Source organism: Triturus cristatus, chromosome 1_1 (genome assembly GCF_964204655.1).
Source record: "Triturus cristatus chromosome 1_1, aTriCri1.1, whole genome shotgun sequence".
Lineage (NCBI taxonomy): Eukaryota > Metazoa > Chordata > Amphibia > Caudata > Salamandridae > Triturus > Triturus cristatus.
This window is the reverse complement of record NC_140579.1, coordinates 915,816,447-915,835,803: the sequence shown is the minus strand read 5'-3', so window position 1 is coordinate 915,835,803 and position 19,357 is coordinate 915,816,447. Positions and strand designations below refer to the sequence as shown.

Below are 19,357 nucleotides of genomic sequence, written 5' to 3'. Positions count from 1 at the left end.
TCCCCATAGATTAAGGACAAAGTGTTAACCTTTGATGTCAATGCAAAATACACATCTAATTATAATTGGTGAATTGCAGAGCTTGAAAGTGGAGAATCTGGCTTTCATGCTTGACCAAATGTTGTAATCATAGGCAAATACTTTACTTCATGGAGCAAAACACCTTTTTGTTCAGTTTCACTTTGAGCGCTCCTTCAAAAAACATGAGTTCAGGATGTGCGCTGCACAAACATTTCTCTTGCCTTATTAGCCTATGTTGCTCCATCAGTCAATATCTAGGCCACATTATGGGGTACATATCACTGGAGCCAATGGTGGAAGTGGGTGGAGCCAATGGTGGAAGTGGGTGGAGCCAATGGTGGATATGGGTGGAGCCAGAAAAGTGGGTGTTGGCCTCCTACGAAAATATTTGAGCACCTGCACTTCTTATTTTACAAATTAAGCACTGGGCCGTGTGCTTCCGAGCGAAAATGCTGATCTACCGCAAGCAGGGAATTATTGCACGCCTCAAGTTCTGCTCAGCGTCTGACGGATGCGAGAGCACAGAGGTGCCCTGGTGTTTCACGGCACCGTATTATACACACATGTTCAAAGCGTTTCCCAGTGCCCCTGCTATGACAAGTCTCTAACAAGCACGTGAGTGGTGCGTGCGCCACAGAGAGCGATCTGTTTTCAATTATCGCGCCCGCATCTGGCCACGATAATTCAAAACAGATGTCGCCCGTGCGGGTAACCGCAAGCAATAGGCCGTGGGCGGGATATGCACCCGCCTTTGCCCAATTGCATGCTGTCTTTCTTAGAAAGACGCACGCAAAGACCAGTAGCCTGTGTGAAAAACAAAAACACGCACAAGCGTGTGGTGAGCTTTCTGAATTTCTGAAGACCTAAAAATTTACATAATAAATTGTGTATTTGCAAATTGCAGGTTCACTCAGAAAGGTATCTTCGTGCCAAATAACAAATGTTTATTGATACCCAACACAATGATATTCCTTTTATTGACCTCAGAAGGATGAAAGGATGTGAGACCCACCAGGATATGAACCTACGACCAATGTCGAACTGGATAAGAATGCATAATGACTCAATGCCTCAAAAGCACATGATTCCCGATGTAATAATGAAGGAGGCACAAGTATGGTGTGAGGATTACTGGTAGAACAGTGTATGCCGCAAGATGAATGGTGAAATATCCCATGATCTCGATCACTGATACAAAAACAAACAGTGTTAGAATCACATGGAAAATAAACATGGAAAAACTACGTATATGATGAAAAAATAGAGAACCACAAATACAAATATTTAAAATCTTGATGAATGCATAAAATATGGAGGAATAGGTCGAAGTTCAAAAGCATAATAGGGTACACAAGTGTATTAACCTGATAGAACCACTTGTGCTATTGCATTTCCCTCTTTCCAGAAATATTAAGGGCAACAAATTTGCTGGTTATGGAGCATCTACCAAAAAGCAACTGCTGGAGAAGAGTTTTCATTTAGAAAATTCAGGGCCTTTTGAAGCTCTAGTATGTCTATGCGTTTTATTAATTATTAATAAATAACAATTAATTATTTGTCTTGTGCAAGTGTGTTTTTATTAATCAATCCGTTTGTTTTAACATAAGAGAAAGTTATACGAGGGTTAGCATGTGTGTGCTGTTTCTGTTTCCTAAAAAATAATGTGCAAGTTTTCATGTTTAAACGTTGCTGTGTGCTGTTTATTTTGAGCACAAAACGCTGTCTGAATTAATGCTTTTTATGTCGCGAGAGCTAGATAAATGCATACACATAAGGGTATTAGTGGGGTTAACACTGTTTAATCATTATGCTGTAGTAACGTTGTTTTTATTTCTTTTAATTGAGATGGTCTATTGTGGCCTATGGAGGCCTAGTCCATGATGGCTGATTTTGTGAGCCTGGCCTCGAGTGAATATGTGAAAACTGAGACGAGGGAGACCCCTGCTGGAAATGGTCTTGAAGCTAACTGACCATGGTCCATGTTGAGAAACTTTCCATGAGGACAGCAGCAGTTTTTGGGAGTTCTCCAAGAGAAGTGAAAGTGTCCTTGGCAATTTTGAAAAACAAAGGAGCCTTAGAGGGAAACTCTGAACTGTGGCTCGATAGCCGAGGAGAAGCCGGATTAATGTGATACATGTTTTATTTTCTTGGTTCCTGTTCCGTAGTCTTCGCTATGTGTATTTTTCCTGAGCGGAGGTTCACAAATGTTGCAATGTTGCATCCTTTCCTTCTCGCTCTGCTCAGCAAGTCCGGCGGACATAATGATTTTTCCTATGTTCCAATGTATCTTTCCTTTGTTCAATTTATTATAAAAACTGTTAGCTTAGAGAGGGTTCTTGCCACTCTTTTGCCACTTGCCATTTTGCTTTTGCCGCGTGAATCTGCGTTGATGAGGATCGATGCTGAGGACTTTGTCTTGAGAGACTTTACTGAGAGACTTGTCCTGACCCGTTCTGACACTTAGTTAGAATAGGTAACTATGAGAAATGATTTATTCTGATTGATTTACTTTGACTAATTTTAGATAAAGCAATATAATTTTAAACATGGTGTTGAATTTTCTTTCTTGTCAATTATTGGGTTTATATTTCTGATCATTATTGTATATGTTGTGTAGATTATGTTATTGATTAGGACAGTCACAAAACCAGATCTGATCGACCTGATATCGATGCAGGGTGTTTAGGTGTTTTCTTTCCACAGGTTTATTGCTGGTAGAGTATTTGAGCGTATGTTAGTGAAATGGGCCCTAGCGTATGATGAGTGTATGTGCGTGTAACTGTGTGATTACTCTATCCATGGTAGTGGGCATATTTTAGATACCCTGATCCCTATCAATTTCCTGGTAGCAGAGGATGGTTTTGATGGTTGTCTTGATCTGATAAGATTGCTTGTACATTAGCTTATTGATTATTGATTTTATTTTGTTGATATTGGTATATGTACTAATACTATATGTTGAAGTCGTCATGTTGAGTTATATGTAGTGCTTCTGGAATTTGGAAGCTGTGGTAGCAGTTCCGTAGTAGGGCAGAGGAAGGTATATGCTGCTCTCAGGAAAGACGGGATTGTAAGGAATAACGTGTGACAATTGAAGTTGCGCGTTCACATTGTCTGGGTTCGGAATCAGTGACATTGTTGTATGTTACTATTAGAATATATTTCTGGTATATAAGGAGTGTGTATCGTAGTGAAGGTTATCTTTGAAACTCTGGTCTTAAGTCCCAGGGATCCGTAAGGATTTCCGTTAAAGCTTATCGCGGGAGGAGTAATAGGTATTCTCTGAGCTTGTTTGAGGAACTGGGCAAAGTTGCTTAGTTAATGTATGTTATAATTCTGTAGTGGGACAGATTGTGTGCTGTTCTCGGGAAGCAGGATTCTGTGTGCATGTACTATATTTTTCTTGCATGAATGTGCGTGAATGTATATACATTTATTGATTGTAAGACTCTTTGGATAAGTCCTAGAGGAAACAGTTATGAGATGTATGAAAGTTTGTTGACTCTTGAAAAATAGACTCTCTTTTACTATTCTGTGGTTAGCGAAGCAGACAATGGAGATGTTTTTATGTTGTAACTAATAGATTTTGTAGAAATCTTGACACGAAGTCTACTGAGAGATTTTGTAAAGGAGGGGTAGACGAGTGACAGGAGACAGAGCAGAAGCTGCAGTCAGCGACTGTTGACGTCAGAAAGTCCGTGCTCTGATTGGATAGTGGATCAGAATAGGGTTCGCGCTAGGATTGGTGCGTTAGTGTGAGCCGCGCAGGGATTGGAAGAGCTGTTTAGTGACGTAGACGCTCCAGGATTGGTGCGTTAGTGTGAGTCGCGCTGCTATTGGTTGAGAAGCTCGTATTGTATATTTATAATACGGAGAGAGTAGAGAGTTTTGGTAAGCGCTAAAATGTATTACCAAGAAGAGAAAAAGAAAAAAACATTCTTTGGGAAAGTTAAAAAGTGGTTTAGCAAGGATAAAGAGGTTAAAACGAGAGAGGGTGAGTTGTTACCTCCAGCGAAAACACCTGCATCCTTCATGGCTGCGAAATATGGATTACATACCTGTATATGGTTGCAGAATTGGGTTAGGTATACTAAAGAAGATGGTGTTCTAGCATTTCCAGAACATGGTTCATTTAATTTGGCCGTGTTGAGAAATTTACGGGAAAAGATGGTACGTCTGGACCCGAAGCCAAGACCTACACAGTTCGAGGCTTTAGTGGAATGGGAAGAAGAAGTTCATGAGCGAGAAAAGCAAAGATCTGGAGGGTATTACAGGAATATGTTTGGGAGGAGACATGATCGTGAAACACATCATGATCGGATGAAAAGGTGGCGAGATGTTAATATGTTAGAGGGATTATATCCTATGAGAACAATTGAAGAAGGAGCAGTTGGAGTTAATGAGTATGATGATGAGGTCTTAAATGACATGATTTACAAAAGACCACCTCCATATAGACCAGAACCAGATGAGAGTACACCAGTTGCTTCTCCGATAAGAGATACAGTCTGTATTATTGAGAAAGAAAAAGTGACACCTGAATCAAGAAGTAGTAGTTCTTTCAGGGAGAGAGAGAATCGAAGTAGTGAGGAAAATGCCAGAAAATTAGCAAAAACGACAACAGAACTGACTGAGAAAATTAGGGAGTTAACGAAGAATCTGGAAGCTGTTACGGTGCCTGTAACTATAGGTCCGGTTATGCCCGTGTTTGACAAACAGAAGACAGGTGAAAATGGACTGGTGATTCCATATGTTTGGAATGATTTGACAAATTCAGTTGGTCCTTCAGGAGATTCAGATAAAAGAACAGGGAAAAGTGACCTGAGACAAACCAGACATGACACATGTAGTGAACTATTGGATGCTAGTGAGCCTAGTTGTTCAGGGATGCCAATTTTAGAACCGCAGAAAAGAGTGGTTCCAGTGAGAAAAACTGCTGAAATAACAGTTGATGATTTGAATGATTGGATGAAGGTTCTTCAGAAAAAGGATAAGGATTCACAAGTTATTGATGTGGCTAGGTTACGTATAGAATTAGAAGAGCTTGTGACAGGAACAGTTCCAATAGAAATCCTGAAGAGTCATCATGATGGTGAGCTGATGTTTATGTGTAAAAGTATTACATGGAGAGCAAGGAATACTCATGACAGGCTGAGAACAATAGCAAATGAGCAGGGAATTGACATTGAAAAAGTGAAAGCTTTACAGAAAACTTACAGGATGGATTTTACTGAGAAGGACATTGAAAATTTGAATGCTACTGGTAGAACAGGACAGATTAAAGAAATGGTAGCATTATTGCAAAGATGGGGTGATGTAGAAAAGTGGAAGGATAGGTGGTATTAGAAAAGAGAGGAATCTGTAGATAGAACAACTTATTCAGCATTTCCAGTAAGAGAAAAGGAGAAACCAGTGGATAATTATCCTATGAGAGAAATACCTGGAGGAGGATATGTACATGTTCCATGGACCAGACAGGATATTTTATCATTTACAAATGATTTCCCTCGATTGAGAGAAAAGCCCGTCGAGTGGTATAGGCAGGTAGATAGGTTTGTGAAATTGTCAAAAGTGCTGTGGGTTGACCTGAATAGTCTGTTTGATATAATTGTTCCAGCAGATTTGTGGACTGAGTGTAAAATAGTTGTGAGTTGGCCTACTGAGGAGTATCCAAGAGATTCAAGAACAGGGGCACCAGATCCAGAAGTAATGAGAAAATATGATCAGGTGATGGTATACCTGAAGAGTAAAGTTCCTCCAAAAGAGACAGACTGGGTTAAGATAGATCGAACACAACAGGAAGCAAAAGAATCAGTTCATGCTTTTTATGAGAGGCTGATACTGGCTTTTAAACAATTCAGTGGAGATGAACACCTGGGTGACAAAGATTTGAGTCACTTTGTATACAGATTTGTATATGGTCTAAGACCTGAAATTGGTGAGAGAATTCGTGAGCACACAGTGGATTGGCAGAGTAAAAAAGTAGATGAGATCCTGAGACATGCAAAATACTTTAGTGATGAAATTGAAGCAAAACAAAGAAAGCTGAAAGAGAAAGCAATGTGGGCACAAGTGAAAGTTGCAGAAAGACAGGAAGCACAGTTAGTGGAACAGGCGAATAATCCAGGAAATAATGCAGGAAATAGACCCAGATATGCAGGAAAAGGAAAAGGAAATCTTGAGGAAGCGAAGAAAAAGTTTCCTTGTCACAACTGTGGCCAACTGGGACATTGGAGATCTGAATGTCCTAATCCACCATTAGTGAGTAATGAGAGTAAACCTTTAAATCAACAGGTGCAGAACCAGAATGAAGGAAATAATCAACAGCAACAACAGAAAGTTGTGAGACAGCAGAGTCAAGAGCCAAAACCGCTCTTGCCGCAGAATAGAGGGTTACAAAAGTATAATCAGGATTCAGGATTCTACAATGATGAGCAGGTAAACAAACCAAGGCGTTCTAACCAGGTACAACAGTACTTGTTAAAGAGTGAAGGGAGTGAGTCTGAGAGTGATTATTGACGGTGCCGAAGAGAGGAGGAAGAGTGCATACTTGGTGCAACTCTAGAAATAGACCAGGCAGGACCATTTGTGGATGGGAAAATAAATGAGGAGAGTGTTACTTTTTTGGTAGACACAGGTGCGACAAGATCAACTGTCAGGTCAACAGATGTTAGAAATCTTCCTCTCTCGGATGAAGCAATCCAAGTAGTTGGTGTAGCTAATACACAAATCAGAACACGTCTTACTGAACCAGTAAGAGTACAGATAGGGAAATTTTCAGACATGCACAGATTTATTGTCTGTGACACGAGTCCAGTGAACCTGTTAGGTAGGGACCTATTGTGTAAGATGAACTGCACAATTTTTTGTACACCAGATGGAATAGCTTTTGAGACACCAGATGATGATGTTTTCTACCGATTGACTCTAGAAAATAGAGAAAGTGAATTAATTGGTGCATTTGCTGTGTTTAATCCGGAGGATTTGCCTCAAGAGCTGAGAGACACAGTGAAAAGAGCAGTTTGGGATTTTACTGGAGAGGATGTGGGATTGATGAATAATGTAGATCCAGTGAAAATTGCAGTGAAAGAGGGAATTACATATCCTAACATTCCTCAGTACAAAATGACACCAGAAATAATTGAAGGGATAACTCCTATAATTGAGAAAATGATTCAGCAAGGAGTTCTGAGAGAACTATTGAGTAGTCCGTGTAATTCACCGATAATGGGACTGAAAAAGCCCAATGGGAAATTTAGAATCGTACAGGATTTGAGAAAAGTTAATCAAATTGTGGTGGCATGTTGTCCTATTGTGCCAAATCCATCAGTGATTCTGTATCAAATTCCACATGATGCTGAGTGGTATACAGTGATTGATTTGTGTCATGCGTTTTTTTCAATTCCATTGCATCATGACAGCCAGCCGATTTTTGCATTTAGGTTTGGCCAGCGTATTTTAGCATGGTGTCGTATCCCACAGGGGTATACGGAGAGTCCTTCGATATTCAATCAGTTATTGAAAAGATCGTTGGAAAGTCTGATCATGCCTGAGAGTTCAGTGCTAGTACAATATATTGATGACCTATTGGTGGCATCAAAGACACGTGAAGCTTGTGAAGTGGATACCATAGCTTTACTGAATCATCTGGCAGATGGAGGGTTAAAGGTATCTCCAGCCAAATTGCAATTTTGCAAGAAAGAGGTGCATTATCTTGGACACAATATTGAAAAAGGTCTGAGAAAAGTGACTACTGACAGGATCAGAATAATCAGAGAAATGAAAGCTCCAAAGACCCAGAGAGAAGTGAGAATGTTCCTGGGTATGGTGGGATATTGTCGTCAGTGGATAATTAATTTTTCCCTGATAGCAAAGCCACTGATTAAACTGACAAAAAGTGAAATGACAGATCCATTGGATCTAGATGCAGAACAAATGGCAGCATTTGAAGAGCTCAAAAGTAAAATGTGTGAAGCTCCAGCTTTGGGTATGCCTGACTATGAAAAAGAATTCGAGCTGTACTGCAGTGAGAGAAATGGATGTGCACTTTCAGTGTTAATCCAGAAACATGGACAATTGAGAAGGCCTATTGCGTACTTCTCATCAACACTTGATCCTGTAGCTGTGGGTTTACCAGGTTGTCTGAAATCTGTGGCTGGAACATGCAGGAGTCTGGAACAGAGTGAGGGAATCATAATGGGATATCCTGTAAGGGTATTCGTACCTCACAATGTGGCAATTCTTTTGACAAGAAGCAGAACTCAGTACATGTCACATAGTCGATTGACCAAATATGAAAAAGTGATTCTGGGAGCATCAAATGTGACTCTTGAGAGATGTGTGAATGTGAATCCAGCGACACTTTTGCCAGACATTGAAAATGTGGGTGTGAAAATGGAGGATGATCATGATTGTTTGGATGTGCTTGAGTACTGTACAAAACCAAGACCAGACATAAGGGATATTCCCTTACCTGAGAATGACCATGTGTTGTTTGTGGATGGATCATGCCTGAGAAATGATGATGGTGTGCTATGTGCAGCATATGCGGTGTGCAAAGTTTCAGAGGTCATGGAAGCATCACCATTGAAAGGGGTGAAATCTGCGCAAGTTGCTGAATTAATAGCATTGACAAAAGCTTGCGAAATTGGGAAAGATTTGAGGACGACTGTGTTGACTGATAGTCAGTATGGATTTGGAGTTGTGCATGATTTTGGCCAACTTTGGCTACAAAGAGGTTTCTTGACATCGAGTGGAACTCCAATAAAGAATGCTGAAATGATTGGAAAATTGCTTGAGGCGATACAGCTGCCTAAGGAGTTAGCAGTTGTAAAGTGTGCTGCCCATGGTCAGGGGGAGGATTTCATAACGATTGGAAACAGATATGCCAACGATGTTGCGCAATACTGTGCCAAGACAAATCAGTCCATTAATAGGGACAGAGAAAGAGAAATGTCTTTTCTATCTGTGATGTTTACTAATGTCCTAGAGACCTGGGATGAGGTGAAGCAGTTACAAGATGAGGCAGGAGAAGAAGAGAAACAAGATTGGATTAAGGCAGGATGTGCTCCAAGAGAAACAGACCATGTTTGGGTCTACAGAGATGGCAGACCAGTGATGCCTAACTCAATCTTGTCGTCAATGGCAAGGATGTATCATGGCCAGGGACATTTAGGGAGAGATGCGATGGTTAGGTCGTTCAAGCAGACCTGGTACAATGCAAAGTTCAGGACAATTGCAGAAAGTATCTGTCAGAGGTGTTTAGTTTGTCAGCAATTTAACACTGGGAAAAAGACAGTGGTGAGTCTGGGAACAATAGGCAGAGAAGGAGGTCCTTTTACAAGAATGCAGATTGATTTCATTGAGATGCCCCAAGTGAACAGACTGAGGTATGTTCTAGTGGTAGTCTGTTTGTTTTCAAGGTGGGTGGAAGCTTACCCGACTAGAAGAAATGATGGATTAACAGTGGCAAAGTTACTGTTAAGAGAGTTGATTCCTAGGTACGGGTTTCCAGTAACAGTTGAGTCTGATAGAGGTAGACATTTTCAAAATGAGCTCATGGGTTTGATTTGTGAAGCATTGAAAATACAGCAGAAGCTACATTGTGCATACAGACCAGAGGCTTCTGGTGTGGTTGAGCAGATTAATGGCACGATCAAGAATAGGATTGGAAAAATGTGCTTAGCCACTGGCATGAAATGGCCAGATGTTTTGCCTCTAGTTCTGATGACAATGAGATCTACTCCAGATAGAACTACTGGTTTGAGCCCGCATGAGATAATCATGGGACGTGCAATGCGCCATGCATTCATGCCTATCAATAAGTTGGTGACAATAACTGATGACATGATTTTGGATTACTGTAAAGGCCTGGCTGACGCAGTTCATTCTGTGTTTCACCAGGTTGGAGAAGAAGCTACCACACTTGAGAAGAAGCAAGCCCATGATCTGAGTCCAGGAGACTGGGTGAGGATAAAAGTTCACAGGAGAAGAAATTGCTTGATTCCAAGGTGGGGAAGGCCGAGACAAGTTATTCTGACTACGACGACTGCAGTAAAGTGTGCTGGAGTGAAGCACTGGGTACATGCAAGTCATACTCTGAGAGTTCCAAACCCAAAAGAAGGGACTGGTAAAGAGTATTTTGAAGAGTCAGATTCTAGTGATGGTGAAGATACTGAAGATACGGAATCAGTGAGAAAAGAAGCAGAGAGAGCTTCAAGAGAATCACTGCGAGTATCAGAGAGAAGATCAGATTCTGTAAGAGAGCCTGAAGTTTCAAACAGCAGCGAAGGAAAAGGAAAAAGAAAAGAAAAGAGAAATCACACAGAGACTACTCCTGAATCGGAAGAGGAGGAGATTGAAGAACCACTTGAGATTATACTTGAAGAAGTAGGGTCAGAAAAAGATAGAGAGGGACAGATTGCGGAAGACCCCCGAGGAGGTGTAGGGAACATTCTTGATGAGTCAGGTGAAGGGACAAGTAGACAGCAAGAAGATTGCGTGTCGGAGACCCGAGGAGGGACAGGAGTAGGGAAGTCTCAAACAGTGGTGAAAAAATCTGGAAAAGAAGAGAGCTGCTGGAAAACGGAAACAAGAGGCACTTGAAACAGATGATGAGGATGAACAAACAGAGGGTCGAGTTCTGAGGAAAAGAACTTGGATTGGAGAAAGAAGTAATAAAGAAATAAAGCCGAAGAAGGTGTTAAGAGGAGACCGTTGGCCTAACAACAGAGTTAAGAGGCTGAGATACAGAGTAATAAGAGCAAATTCATCAAAAGCTGAACAAGTGAATGAAGTTTCGAGTCAAAGTTCAAAAGCTGAAGGAGAAGAATCAAAGGAGTCAAACGAACCAGTAGAAATAAAAAGAGTAAGAAGACCCAACCAAAAGTACAGATCACCGGAATGGTCTTATGTGGCACTGTCTGAAGGAGGAAAAGAAGAAGCAGGGACTCGAGATAATCCGGAAGTGGTCTTGAGAGAAGTGGTTGAGGAAGATACTGGTGAAATTCTGAAAGTACTCTTGACTGACATTGGAGAAGAGTCGAGTACTGAGGATTTTGATGTTGGAGATCTGATACAATTTGATGTTGAAGAAATTGAAGTGAAGAATGACAAGTATCCAAACTGAGTGAAAGAAAGATTCACTTGGATCAAGTGAACGAAGAGATCATTTGGATAAACTGAAAGCTGAAGAATTGCTGAAGAATTGAAGAAGTTCAAATAGTAGTGGAGTAGTAGAGGCTAAACTAAAATGGCTAACATAGAGGATAATAGAAATAGATGTGCCTTCTTTAAGAGGTGGTGTAGGATGTGCTGCTGTTGTACTGGATTATTAATGCTTCTATGGGGTGTTTTAGTTTTATTAGTTACTTTTAGAGTAGAGTTTGGAATGCATATAGAAAATGTGACAAATGTAGAGAAGAATTCACAAGAAGTAGTTCCAATTAGAATTAGTAATGCTTACACACACAAAGATAGGTCAATTAATAACTTTTCTAGTAATGTTTTTTCGAAACTGTTATATGAATATGTGAAGACAATGGAAGTAAGGGATTGCTACGTTTGTATGCAATTACCTGCATCCGTTTCAGAGGGTGTTACTTATCATCATTTACCAGCTACATATGGTATTTCTTGTAGTATTTTAAGTAGTGTTTTTTATTTGTTAGGGAAAGTAGATTATAAGATGTCTAATAGAGATAGTATTTTTGGGCACTTGCCAATGAACAAAGAGCTGAATCCAGCTAAAGAAGCTAACACTTTTGGTGAGATTTTTATTGAAGAAAAAGGATTAACATTAGATTACATTTTTAAGAATAATTTAACTTGCAGTTTGAAAGAAGAGGAGAAAGCTTTTCTGGATATGGTAGAGGAAAGGAGAGTGAACATGCATGAGAAAGCAGGAAAATATAAAGTGAGTGAGACAATTTGGGATATTGAGATGGGAAAAGAGTTGAAGAATGGGGCTAGTCCAACTTTAGCTCTAGATGCACCGCAGAAGGGTAAACTTTGTATTACAAGAAGGAAATCCCAATATGATACATATTTTGTGGGAACTAGTGAGTGCCATGATACATACTTCGTTGCGACAGGTTGGGGTTTCAGAGGTGGAGAAGATACCATTTTTCCAGGAGTGTACTATGTTTGTGGGAACAAGGCTTATTACAAGTTGCCTGACCATTGGTATGGCACATGTTATGTGGGCCTGGTTTTTCCTAAGATTTTTCATACAGATAAAATAAGAGATGTAGAAGATATTAACTTATTAACGCGTTTTAAGAGAGAAACTTGGTCTGAAATTGTGGGTGATATTTTTGGGGTTTTGATTCCAGCAGTGGGAATTTCTTTAAATGCTTATGGAATTCGGAAACTGTCCACAGTGGTTGATCGCTTATCGACAAATACCGCAGGAGGGTTTCTTTTGGTGAATATGGAATTAAGTGCCGTACGTGCCATGTCTATGCAAAATCGACTTGCCCTTGATATTCTATTGGCCAAGGAGGGTGGAGTCTGTGGAATATTGAAAGTTCAACATTGTTGCACTTACATTCCTGACGAAAGTAAAGACCTGAAGGTCTATATCAGAAATATTACTGATTTGCATGAAGAATTAGTACCACTTGAAGCTGGGAATTTGTGGACTAAAATAGCTAATAAGATGATAGTTGTTAAAGATTTTATTGCAAAGATAGGTAGTACTATTATAGGTAGAATATTGTTTCCCTTGTCTTGTATAATTGTGGCTTTATTAATAATAAGATTGGTGTGTGTGTGTTGTAAAAACAGGGGAGGGAGGAAGAAATTGAATAAGGAAAAGAAAAACAAGAGGTTGAAGAGAGAACCTCAAGAAATTGAACTAGAAGAGTTGAGGGAGAGTGTTTACTTAGAGACAAAAAGGGATGATGAAAGAGTGACTGGTGTTTAATGTTGTGTAAGGGGAAAAGACATTTCTGATTTCTCCTAAAATGGGACTAAATTTTCACTAATTTTTTTTTTTGGGTTTATTTGGTGATAAAATCACCAAAGGGGGGATTGCTGGAGCAGAGTTTTCATTTAGAAAATTCAGGGCCTTTTGAAGCTCTAGTATGTCTATGCGTTTTATTAATTATTAATAAATAACAATTAATTATTTGTCTTGTGCAAGTGTGTTTTTATTAATCAATCCGTTTGTTTTAACATAAGAGAAAGTTATACGAGGGTTAGCATGTGTGTGCTGTTTCTGTTTCCTAAAAAATAATGTGCAAGTTTTCATGTTTAAACGTTGCTGTGTGCTGTTTATTTTGAGCACAAAACGCTGTCTGAATTAATGCTTTTTATGTCGCGAGAGCTAGATAAATGCATACACATAAGGGTATTAGTGGGGTTAACACTGTTTAATCATTATGCTGTAGTAACGTTGTTTTTATTTCTTTTAATTGAGATGGTCTATTGTGGCCTATGGAGGCCTAGTCCATGATGGCTGATTTTGTGAGCCTGGCCTCGAGTGAATATGTGAAAACTGAGACGAGGGAGACCCCTGCTGGAAATGGTCTTGAAGCTAACTGACCATGGTCCATGTTGAGAAACTTTCCATGAGGACAGCAGCAGTTTTGGGGAGTTCTCCAAGAGAAGTGAAAGTGTCCTTGGCAATTTTGAAAAACAAAGGAGCCTTAGAGAGAAACTCTGAACTGTGGCTCGATAGCCGAGGAGAAGCCGGATTAATGTGATACATGTTTTATTTTCTTGGTTCCTGTTCCGTAGTCTTCGCTATGTGTATTTTTCCTGAGCGGAGGTTCACAAATGTTGCAATGTTGCATCCTTTCCTTCTCGCTCTGCTCAGCAAGTCCGGCGGACATAATGATTTTTCCTATGTTCCAATGTATCTTTCCTTTGTTCAATTTATTATAAAAACTGTTAGCTTAGAGAGGGTTCTTGCCACTCTTTTGCCACTTGCCATTTTGCTTTTGCCGCGTGAATCTGCGTTGCTGAGGATCGATGCTGAGGACTTTGTCTTGAGAGACTTTACTGAGAGACTTGTCCTGACCCGTTCTGACACTTAGTTAGAATAGGTAACTATGAGAAATGATTTATTCTGATTGATTTACTTTGACTAATTTTAGATAAAGCAATATAATTTTAAACATGGTGTTGAATTTTCTTTCTTGTCAATTATTGGGTTTATATTTCTGATCATTATTGTATATGTTGTGTAGATTATGTTATTGATTAGGACAGTCACAAAACCAGATCTGATCGACCTGATATCGATGCAGGGTGTTTAGGTGTTTTCTTTCCACAGGTTTATTGCTGGTAGAGTATTTGAGCGTATATTAGTGAAATGGGCCCTAGTGTATGATGAGTGTATGTGCGTGTAACTGTGTGATTACTCTATCCATGGTAGTGGGCATATTTTAGATACCCTGATCCCTATCACAACCAATATCTGTTCTACCTTATTTAGCATGCATAAACACCTATACAGTCTAAATAGAGTGAATGTGAGATCCGCCACTTTTTGATGATGTTGCATAGCAGCTATAATCCATCTCATGCCTCATCTTGCTTACCCACCCTACTCCTCCACAGATCATGTTCAACCTTGAAGGGTAGTGGCCCATCAGACAAAGAAACTATAGGTTTTGAGCACAACTCACATTTCAGATGTTTAGAACTTGAACAGGGGAAGAACATTTAACTGTAACAAGAAATTGCCAGAGAAGCAGTACTTAGTATTCTGGCCTTTGGAATTATACTACTTGAAGTATGGACCAACGCTGGTAAGTGAAAATAACTTCTTTATTCAATAGTAAAGTTACTGCATCCTCAGCTTGCTTGTCGTGCTGGCACATCCCCTACGAAGTCAGCCTTGTCAACATTCTAAGGCAGCCTTCATCGCAGGGTTCTATGACCATACCATTGTGCGAGCATAAGGGAGGGGTGCAGGGAACATTCCAAATGGAGAGATTACAACACTACTGTTTCTGCAGCAGCTGTATTTACTGCATGATTATTGATGTTGCTGCATTTGCCACACAAGCCATCATCAGGTATATATAACCTGCATATTTTAACAAAAAAAGGTTTCCAGCTCAAATGGATCAAAATGTATTAAAAACTTGGGGACGTGTTGATGCATAGTGAAATACCCCTTTCAAAGCTTTACTAGTCATCTTACAGTTGCTTATTGTTGTATCTGCAGGTTGCAAAACTGGTACTAATGAAGTTAAAATTTTGCCCAAACACTGTTAACGTGCATAAATAATGAAGAATTGATGTCATAATATGTGCTGCATTATGCCCCGTAACTTGCCACACAAATTAGTAAAAAGTTGCTGGATAATTAGCTTGCCTCATCCCCAAGCCCTCCCAACGCATAATTACAGCGGCCACTAGAGTTATGTAGTATGGGAGTGCCAAAATTATGCAGCAGTGTTGAGTAAATTTTGCAGTAAGAAAAGGCAAATTTGGTGGCACATTTTGTGATAGGATTACTTCATTACTTTGTCATTTATAAACTTATCAAAACTGTCTGGGCATTAGTTGTTTAATAGTATCAGTTTAACACCCAAATAAGCTACAGAAACGTGACCAGTCAAACTTTGCAAAGGGACTTACACTGCACAGCAACAAGTGTCTCTGCGTTTTTAGTAACTTCTGAACTATATCACGTAAAATCAAATTTTCATTTTTGTTAAAATCTGCAGATTATGTCGCAGACGATGGATTATGTGGTAAATGCAGCAAAGCTACAATTATGAGAAAATCGCGTAGCCGCACAATCGCATAGTTTTAGTGGCCCTGTTTATGACTATTTAGTTCAATAAATATATTTATTGAACGTTAATTTATGTTCGGAATTATGATTCTTATTGTCAAACTATCGGTAAATCTGAAGGAGTCCTAAATTCGGCCTATCAGCCTTGGGAATGGGAAATGCTTCCATCTTCCTCACATTACACCCGCATCACCTTTGCCTTGGGGACGGGAGGAGCGCCACCACTTCCTGCTTCCGTGTTTACACACGAGGGCACGCAGGGACGTCATGCGTAGTGCAGCGCATGAAATCTATAACAAACTCCCTGAACCTGTACCAATGGGTGGAACAAATTGGACGCGTACATTCGCAGGTGTTGTGTAATATCTGGTATCCCCACGGTATCGTGTATAGGGGTGGGCGGAATTTGCGGAATTAACCTTCGCAAATTATCGCGAAAATGTTTAAAATTATCGCAAACAAGCAGAAATATCGCGAAGATGCGGAAGTTTTTTTCCGGCATGTTCGCGAGATTTTCTGCATGGTTGCGGGTCGCCAACTTACCCATGTGGTTGCTTGCGGGCACGGCCATCTTGTTTTGAGTTGTTCTCGCGGTGCATGATCGCGAGAAGAAAGACGTGATCGCGCGACGCATGACGTCACTGCGGGCGCGAACTGTCGCGAGACAGCGCAAATGGCTAAAAACAATACAACATCTCATGGAGAACGCGACCGGATCAAGAAAACTTGTCGGCGAACGCAGGGATTCAGGTAAGGCGATCGCGCGCGCGCGAGAATGTATTATTTTACAGTGCGAGCAAGAAACAAATTATCGCCAAGCTGCGGAAACCGGAATTTTTGACATTTTCGCGCTCTCCGCGGAACGCAAAAATGTCAAATTATCGCAATTTCCGCGAACGGAACGAAATTTTCGCCCAGGCCTAATCGTGTATCCCCTGCACTTCGGGACTTTACGGAAATGAAACCCAGCCCGGGCAGGTTCAGACAGAAGCAGCTGATCACTGCTCGGGCTGAGTTAGGGGATACACGATTCAACAGGATGCCAATCTCTGCTCAGGCTATTAATCACCTGAAACTTTTGCAGGAAGAGAGACAGACAGAAATAAATGGAGAAAATGAATCGTAATGGAAATAGCAATTAAGTGAATAAACATTGTGAAAGCAAAGAAACTATTTCTGAAGCATATCGAATCGTAACGAAATAACATGAGGGGAAGAGAATATAAACAGGGGGTTCAAGTAAGGAAAAAATAATATCAAAACGAGCGAAAGATTAAAGGATAAAGGTAAAAAAAAGGCAATGAAAAATGCAAAGTATTAAAATGGGGAAAGCAAGTGTTTTGATTTTCATATAATGAATATGTTACAGGGTGTTAATGACAAACATATAACTTGCACAATAAGTTGAATAACAGTGCATGTTTAGTTTGACTAATATAACATACTTGGCATTTTACCAGCTGCCCTATCTTTTTGTGTCCATGCTAATTAAACAAGCATTGGCAACACAATCTGTCTCATATTTTTGTGAAAGTTAGAGCATATTGGCGATGTAAATGACAATGTTTTTTACTTATTTTCTAGGTCGAGCCTGGGCAGCGCATGCGCTACTCTGTGGCATGATGTATTGAAGCATGGAATAGAAGCCCCGTGCACTCTCCTCCCATATTTGCCATTGGCTTGTGTCATTGTCCTTAATAAATGCTGGCTTCTGATTCATTAATAGGCTTGAAAGTTCCTCCTTAGTACCGCCTTACCTTCATTTGTAACCTCCCATGAGGACTGGCCCTTTTACTTCAGTTGTTACAAGGGACGTCATTTTTAGTCTGTAAGCACTATTTTCTTTATTGAGTTTCTTCTACTGCAGGCACAACATGCTTTACTGCAACATTCAGTGCGCCATGCGTGCTTTCACTTTCTGAGCAGCCAGGGATAATGGCGGCCGCTTCTTTGAATAGGTCTCGCATTTACAAGAGTTTGAAATATTGGCATTGTAAATGACAATGCCTTTTATTTATGTGTTAATTAGCAAAACAGATAAATAAAAGTCATTGTCATTTACAATGCCAATAGCTTAAACTCTGGCAAATGCGACACCTATTGCATTGCAAATGCTTGTCATACATGGCTCCTGGTGCACACTGGTGGCACACATTCTGATGTTCGTTTCTCACATTGCAGCTTTTCGTAAACTCTGGCAAATGCGACACCTATTGCATTGCAAATGCTTGTCATACATGGCTCCTGGTGCACACTGGTGGCACACATTCTGATGTTAGTTTCTCACATTGCTGCTTTTCGTACGCAGATACTGGTGCACGCTCGTGTCTCAGGCTACACACCACACATTCTGGGACTAGCTCCCTTACTGCCTTTGTTTGTACACGGATCCTGGTGCATGCTGGTGGCTCACAGCATACATTCTGGTGCCAGCTTCTTAAGTGGCATGTTTTTGTACAAGAATTCTGGTTCACGCTCATGTCACTCACTGCACAACACACTCTAATGCTGGTTTTCCACATAGCAGGGCAGGTTTTCCTACACAAATCCTGGTGCGCGCTTGTGTTGCATGCTGCACAGCACACTCTAATGCTACTTTTCCACATATCTGGTTTTTATGCACAGATTCTGGTGCACGCTCATGTCTCATGCTGCACAGTACACTCTAATGCTGGTTTTCCACAGGGGACTTTTTCATGCACTTATCCTGGTGCACGCTCGTGTCTCACGTAGCACTGCACACATTTTGATGCTGGTTTTCACACACGGATCCTGGTGCATCCTTGTGTCTCACGCATCACAGCACATTCTAATGATGGTTTCCCACATGGCTGGCTTTCACGCACAGATCCTGGTGCACGCTCTTGTCTCATGTTGCACAGCACACACTAATGCTGGTTTTTCACAGGGCTGGTTTTAATGCACGGGTCCTGCTGAACGCTCATGTCTCGTGCTGCACAGCAAACTCTAATGCTAGTTTCCCACATGGCTGTTTTTCGCACACGGATACTGGTGCACGCTCATGCCTCACACTGCACAGCAAACACTAATGCTGGTTTCCCACATAGCTGGTTTCCGTGCACGGACCCTGGTGCACGCTCATGCCTCACGCTGCACAGCACACTCTAATGCTGGTTTTTCACAGGGCTGGTTTTAATGCACGGGTCCTGCTGAACGCTTATGTCTCGTGCTGCACAGCAAACTCTAATGCTAGTTTCCCACATGGCTGCTTGAATGGATGGATGGCTGTACATGCATGGATGTCTGGGTGATCAGTTGAATAAAAAGATGGTAGGTAATGCATGGGTAGGAAAGTTACAGATGGTTGGTATGGAAAGAAAAAGATGGACACATAGGGAAAATATTTATAAAAAGGAAAGCTTTGTACTTTATTGGACCTTTGGCCAAGACTGGATGATATATCAGACTACATGGTGGCCCAGATCTCAATAAACATAAAATCCCATTTACAATTCAGAAGTTGGTGGTGGTTTTGTGCCCTTACCCTGAAACTAAGCTTCATTGTCAGCTGCTTGGATGCCTGCCTAATCTGCAGTCTTCCAACACAGTATTACACTTGGA

General features: G+C 40.6%; 1 protein-coding gene and 1 long non-coding RNA gene across 3 annotated transcripts in view; one reads left to right on the top strand and one right to left on the bottom strand.

Moving 5' to 3' along the window:
- The window catches only part of LOC146871279 (uncharacterized), a 106,579-nt gene extending 101,965 nt beyond the window's left edge, over positions 1 to 4,614 (top strand). For both annotated transcript variants that reach the window (XR_014959537.1, XR_014959536.1), the window contains exon 3: positions 1,867 to 4,614. This is a non-coding gene — a long non-coding RNA (uncharacterized LOC146871279). The remainder of the gene's footprint in view (positions 1 to 1,866) is intronic.
- Positions 1 to 19,357, bottom strand: part of LOC146871278 (uncharacterized) — a 477,419-nt gene that overhangs the window by 358,833 nt on the left and 99,229 nt on the right. The window lies entirely within an intron of this gene.